Source organism: Convolutriloba macropyga, unplaced genomic scaffold (assembly GCF_964194025.1).
Source record: "Convolutriloba macropyga unplaced genomic scaffold, txConMacr16.3 SCAFFOLD_4230, whole genome shotgun sequence".
Taxonomy (NCBI): Eukaryota; Metazoa; Xenacoelomorpha; order Acoela; family Convolutidae; genus Convolutriloba; species Convolutriloba macropyga.
The window spans coordinates 15,001-21,555 of NW_027452304.1; the positions used below are offsets into that span (position 1 = coordinate 15,001).

Below are 6,555 nucleotides of genomic sequence, written 5' to 3' on the forward strand. Positions count from 1 at the left end.
CGGGACACCGAATCGGCGCCCTCACCACACAAAGTAGTGCAATTCATAAAAATTACACTGTTCACTTTCATTTCGCGTGTGCGCTTTCAATGAGCGACAACACTTGCAAGCAACTCACACTCCTTGGTCCGTGTTTCAAGACGGGCTGTAGAGAGCATTGAATAGGAAGTTGAGGTCAGACAGGCAATCAAGATCAATTTATCTCATTTTGTTTAGAATCAACAAGAAGAATTCCGAGGAAAACTTCTGCTCGATTCATTAACAAGATTTGCCAAAAGACGACAACTACACTACTCGGTAGCCGAGAATATAATATCAAGGCATTGAGTATGGTAACGCTCACTCCAGTTCCCCTTCAACAGTTTCACGTACTTTTCACTCTCTCTTCAGAGTGCTTTTCAACTTTCCCTCACGGTACTTGTTTACTATCGGTCTCGCTTTATAATTAGCTTTTGGAGAGACATATCTCCAGCTTCGAGTTGCACTTTCAAACAACTCTACTCATAGGAATGAGCCATTATGACTGGTATCGAAAATGACCTTTACAGGATTTTCACCTTCTTTGATGCTACTTTCCAGTAGACATCAGGACAAATTCACCAGTCTAGCATCAAACCATACCGGACACCGAGAAATGTTGCCATTTCTCTTCCCGATGAGCTTTTCCCTGTTCATTCGCCATTACTAAGGGATTCTCAGTTGATTTCTTTTCCTCCCCTTACTGATATGCTTAAGTTAAGGGGGTTCTCTCGCCCAATTCAGGTTATGTAGTTGATTGTCTCTTAATTGGTTCACTGACCAATATGAGACAGAAACCGATTCAGCAGTTTTGTTCGCTACTACTATCAAACACAGGTCGAAGTTTCCATTCAGTCATTAATTCCAACTTTCAAATGTTGTTGTTTCAGCTTTCGCTTACTAGAAGCAACATAATACTCGCTGCAATACAGACCTCGGGAAACCCTCACCGTGAATAAGGTTCACTCACATATTTCACTACATTTTGCGTGGGATTGGAGATGAGGCTACTCGTTCTTGCTCAGTACTAGGCTGAAAATTAACGAAACTTCGTTACAAACGTTCACATGTTGATGTTTCCGCTTTCGCGTACTCGAAACAACATAATACTAGTCTTTGTAATTTAGTTTCATAATTTCAACTGTTCTCATGCAGAATTTTTGCTCATTCTTATCCCAAATTTTGACCTGGCTACTAGTTACACTCCTTGTACTTATTGCAAAATGACCACAAATTTCAACAGCTTTCACATGTTGCTGTTTCGGCTTTCGCTTACTACAGTCAACATAATACTCGTTGCAAAATAAGTGCTCGGCATCTGCAATTTTCCAAAGACGAAGTTTCGCCAGTTCAATTTTCGCTCGCCAATTATGGCTACTAATTCACACGGTACTGAGCTCAACAACATTAAATTTGTTCAGCAAGACTTTCACATGTTGATGTTTTGGCTTTCGCCTACTAGAAGCAACATAATACTCGTCTTGTTAGCTCATTCAATGAGAATAGCTTTTCCCGTTGAGAATTTTTGCCTTCAATTGGCGTTGTAGTGAGTTTGGCTACTCAGATCACCAAATACTTGTGACAATTCGAACCAGAAATGTTTTCAATTTTCACATGCTGATGTTTCGGATTCAACCTACTAGAAGCAGCATAATACTTGTATTCAACAATTTCTGTATCAAATCCCAGTTTTCTCTGGTGCATCTTTGCCAAACTATTCCAAACTGCCTGAGTCTGAATACCAATTACAGGTACTAGTAAATGCACGTTACTAAGGACTATATAGTTCTAGGTTACTGTACACAACGACGTTCACATGTTGATGTTTCAGCTGCCGCTTACTAGAAACAACATAATACTTATCGTGCATACCTTTCCATAACTTGTCCTTTTCAGATGCATTAGTTTCCCTTTGTCTTGGCTTCTACAGTCAGACTGGCTACTAGTAACAGCACAGTACTAATCACATATCGTTCTACAGTTTGCAGACAACTTTCACATGTTGATGTTTCAGCTTTCGCCTACTAGAAACAACATAATACTCGCTGTATACATTTGTAGTTCTCTATGTAACTTTCATGTGAAGAAGTTTCGCCAGTCTTTTTGACTGTCTCAAATCTGAGTCATGCTTAGGCTACTAGTTGCTTCATAGTACTTATCGCCTCGAGATCATTGAACAAAACTTGATTTTCACATGTTGCTGTTTCAGCTTCCGCTTACTAGAAACAACATAATACTAGTCTCATTAAGTTCCGTCTCTTTGCAATTTTCTTATGAAGAAAATTCGCCATCACAATGACTCCAGCAGTTCTTGATCAAGGAATGCAATCATTGATCAGAATGCTATTATTTGAATCGGTTCTGCTTTAAGTGTTCCAATTTTATTGGAAGCACCAACAATAGAACATCAATGTGTTCAATCGAGAGTTATATAACCCTGAATCGGACGCAGTCAACAGCCGAAGCCGAGACCGCCTTTTGCGTTAGAGAGGTCGGTAAACAAATCTTGCGATTCATACCGAATTAACACATATAGCTGTGCTCCTCTTCGTAAAGCGAGCCAAGTGATCCCCTGTTGAAGGATGTATTTGGACCAATCTAGTAGCATTTGGTTTCCAACAAGCTCTCCCAAGTTAGCTTACTTATTGGGCTTTTCAACCAATTCGGTTGGCTACAAGCATCATCAAAGTACTAGCCACAGTTTGATCGCAAAATTCTACGACTTTCACATGTTGATGTTTCGGCTTGCGCTTAGCCTACTATAAGCAACATAATACTAGTCATATCATAGAGCGTGATCAGCTTGTGACGTTCTCATGATGAAGTTTCACCAACAGTGTCTCACTTCGAGCTTAAATCCAGCTACTAGTAACTACACAGTACTGACTGCAACGATAACTTTTATCTATACCTTTCACATGCTGCGCTTTCGGCCAGGGCCTACTAACGTCAACATAATACTCGATATAAACTTTTGTTCATAATGCAGCTTCCCCATGCAGAAGTTTCGCCTTCAAATGCTCTCTTGGCCATATGACGTAAGAAAAGGTTACTAGTAACATCACAGTACTAGCCACAGTTTGATTGCAAAATTCTACGACTTTCACATGTTGATGTTTCGGCTTGCGCTTAGCCTACTAGAAGCAACATAATACTAGTCATATCATAGAGCGTGATCAGCTTGTGACGTTCTCATGATGAAGTTTCACCAACAGTGTCTCATTTCGAGCTTAAATCCAGCTACTAGTAACTACACAGTACTGACTGCACGCTAACTTTTATCTATACCTTTCACATGCTGCGCTTTCGGCCAGGGCCTACTAACGTCAACATAATACTCGATATAAACTTTTGTTCATGATGCAGCTTCCCCATGCAGAAGTTTCGCCTTCAAATGCTCTCTTGGCCATATGACGTAACACAAGGTTACTAGTAACATCACAGTACTAGCCACAATTTGATCGCAAAATTCTACGACTTTCACATGTTGATGTTTCGGCTTGCGCTTAGCCTACTATAAGCAACATAATACTAGTCATATCATAGAGCGTGATCAGCTTGTGACGTTCTCATGATGAAGTTTCACCAACAGTGTCTCACTTCGAGCTTAAATCCAGCTACTAGTAACTACACAGTACTGACTGCAACGATAACTTTTATCTATACCTTTCACATGCTGCGCTTTCGGCCAGGGCCTACTAACGTCAACATAATACTCGATATAAACTTTTGTTCATGATGCAGCTTCCCCATGCAGAAGTTTCGCCTTCAAATGCTCTCTTGGCCATATGACGTAAGAAAAGGTTACTAGTAACATCACAGTACTAGCCACAGTTTGATTGCAAAATTCTACGACTTTCACATGTTGATGTTTCGGCTTGCGCTTAGCCTACTAGAAGCAACATAATACTAGTCATATCATAGAGCGTGATCAGCTTGTGACGTTCTCATGATGAAGTTTCACCAACAGTGTCTCATTTCGAGCTTAAATCCAGCTACTAGTAACTACACAGTACTGACTGCAACGCTAACTTTTATCTATACCTTTCACATGCTGCGCTTTCGGCCAGGGCCTACTAACGTCAAACATAATACTCGATATAAACTTTTGTTCATGATGCAGCTTCCCCATGCAGAAGTTTCGCCTTCAAATGCTCTCTTGGCCATATGACGTAACACAAGGTTACTAGTAACATCACAGTACTAGCCACAATTTGATCGCAAAATTCTACGACTTTCACATGTTGATGTTTCGGCTTGCGCTTAGCCTACTAGAAGCAACATAATACTAGTCATATCATGGAGCGTGATCAGCTTGTGACGTTCTCATGATGAAGTTTCACCAACAGTGTCTCATTTCGAGCTTAAATCCAGCTACTAGTAACTACACAGTACTGACTGCAACGATAACTTTTATCTATACCTTTCACATGCTGCGCTTTCGGCCAGGGCCTACTAATGTCAACATAATACTCGATATAAACTTTTGTTCATGATGCAGCTTCCCCATGCAGAAGTTTCGCCTTCAAAATGCTCTCTTGGCCATATGACGTAACACAAGGTTACTAGTAACATCACAGTACTAGCCACAATTTGATCGCAAAATTCTACGACTTTCACATGTTGATGTTTCGGCTTGCGCTTAGCCTACTAGAAGCAACATAATACTAGTCATATCATAGAGCTTGATCAGCTTGTGACATTCTCATGATGAAGTTTCACCAACAGTGTCTCATTTTGAGCTTAAATCCAGCTACTAGTAACTACACAGTACTGACTGCAACAATAACTTTTATCTATACCTTTCACATGCTGCGTTTTTCGGCCAAGGCCTACTAACGTCAACATAATACTCGATATAAAATTTTGATCATGATGCAGCTTTCCCATGCAGAAGTTTCGCCTTCAAATGCTCTCTTGGCCATATGACGGAACACCAGGTTACTAGTAACATCACAGTACTAGCCACAGTTTGATTGCAAAATTCTACGACTTTCACATGTTGATGTTTCGGCTTGCGCTTAGCCTACTAGAAGCAACATAATACTAGTCATATCATAGAGCGTGATCAGCTTGTGACGTTCTCATGATGAAGTTTCACCAATAGTGTTTCATTCGAATTGGTTCTGCTTTAAGCTCTCCAATTGTTTTGGATGAACCAGTTTTGCCCTTCGAAGCCACTTTTGTGAGCTTTTGTGGGTCTTTACCAAGAGGATATACCTCAAGGCCTCTTTCAATTCCTTTAAGTTCTTTCAACTCCTTTACAGTTTCTAGGTTCACATAGCTGCAAACCTTATTTCTAGTTTTAAGTCTGGCCAACTTGGGGAGAGTTGGTGCAGACCGTGACCAATTCTAGTAGGATGCCACAACAAGAATGTGATCAACTTAGCTTGTCGATGAACCTGCCCCACATTCAAACAACTCTATCGCCTTTTCCTCGTATAGTTATATGCGAGGGCCTCTCATAGAGAGCGCTGTTAGCAACCTTTTCCACATAGACGATAAAGTTGTGAGTGTTTTGCACATGGCTGTTGTCATCACCACGTGACGAGTCAACTCAGCTTGACTCTCTACACTCCGACAAGCTTTGCACATACGCCTTTAGTTCAGTATGTGTCTTTTAATCTGACTCCGGTGCCCTCAAGCCGGAAAAATTGTCAGATTATGATCATTATCGGTTAGTCATCCCGATGCAAGATCGTATCGTACTGTCTTTGTCTACCTCCAGATTCCGAAGAACAGGAGGAGACTCTCCCAGACCTACATATCTGGGAGAATGTTCAGAGGGCGAGAAGCCTGTGGATTACTCTCCCCTAAGAACTGACTAAACTTTACCCTCGTCCAAGGTAAGTTTATTTTAGCTAGCCTTCTATGTAAAGGATCTGAGGCTAAGCTGTGTTTTTCGAGCCTTTGGCTCGGAGCAAGTTCAGTGGGCGCCCCGAGTAGCTCAACTTCTTTCCCACTGAACAGCGCAACGCTCTGTCACTCGCTGGGATTTTTGCGTGTCGGTTCTAACCACGCGACTTGTGGACCTTTTTAGGCCTTTCTCATTCACAAGTCTATAGCTGGGCTTCTATAACCCAGCTTCTGAGATCTAGATAGCTGCAGTTCTGCTAGGCTGGCTTTTGCTAACTAGTCTCCCTTTAAGCAGTCCCTTGCCATGACTGCTGAACTATGTATCCACACAAGTAGTTTTTGAGCTCGATACATAATTCGAGATTGGTTTGCCAAGCAATCTCTAGCGACAGAGCGTCATGCGCACTACAGACATGGCCTCTACCAGCAGCCATGCCCGAAGGAATCAATCACTGATCCTTCCGCAGGTTCCCCTACGGAAACCTTGTTACGACTTTTACTTCCTCTAGACAATTAAGCTCGATTCCGCTTCATCCCGTTGCCGGAGACCGAAGTCCCAACAGTAGGAATTTTGCAATTCTTGCTTAACTATCCAATCAGTAGTAGCGACGGGCGGTGTGTACAAAGGGCAGGGACGTAATCCCTATGAGTTGTTGACTCATAAGTACCAGGAATTCCTGG

The 6,555-nt window shown here is 41.6% G+C and overlaps 1 non-coding gene and 1 pseudogene across 1 annotated transcript in view; both read right to left on the reverse strand.

Moving 5' to 3' along the window:
- The window catches only part of LOC142357365 (large subunit ribosomal RNA), a 3,522-nt gene extending 2,755 nt beyond the window's left edge, over positions 1-767 (reverse strand). Inside the window, exon 1 of the ribosomal RNA XR_012761594.1 lies at positions 1-767. This exon is cut by the window's left edge and continues 2,755 nt beyond it. This is a non-coding gene — a ribosomal RNA (large subunit ribosomal RNA).
- A 1,683-nt stretch (positions 768-2,450) lies between these two features.
- On the reverse strand, positions 2,451-2,602 carry LOC142357364 (5.8S ribosomal RNA; annotated as a pseudogene).
- Between the last annotated feature and the right edge of the window lie 3,953 nt (positions 2,603-6,555).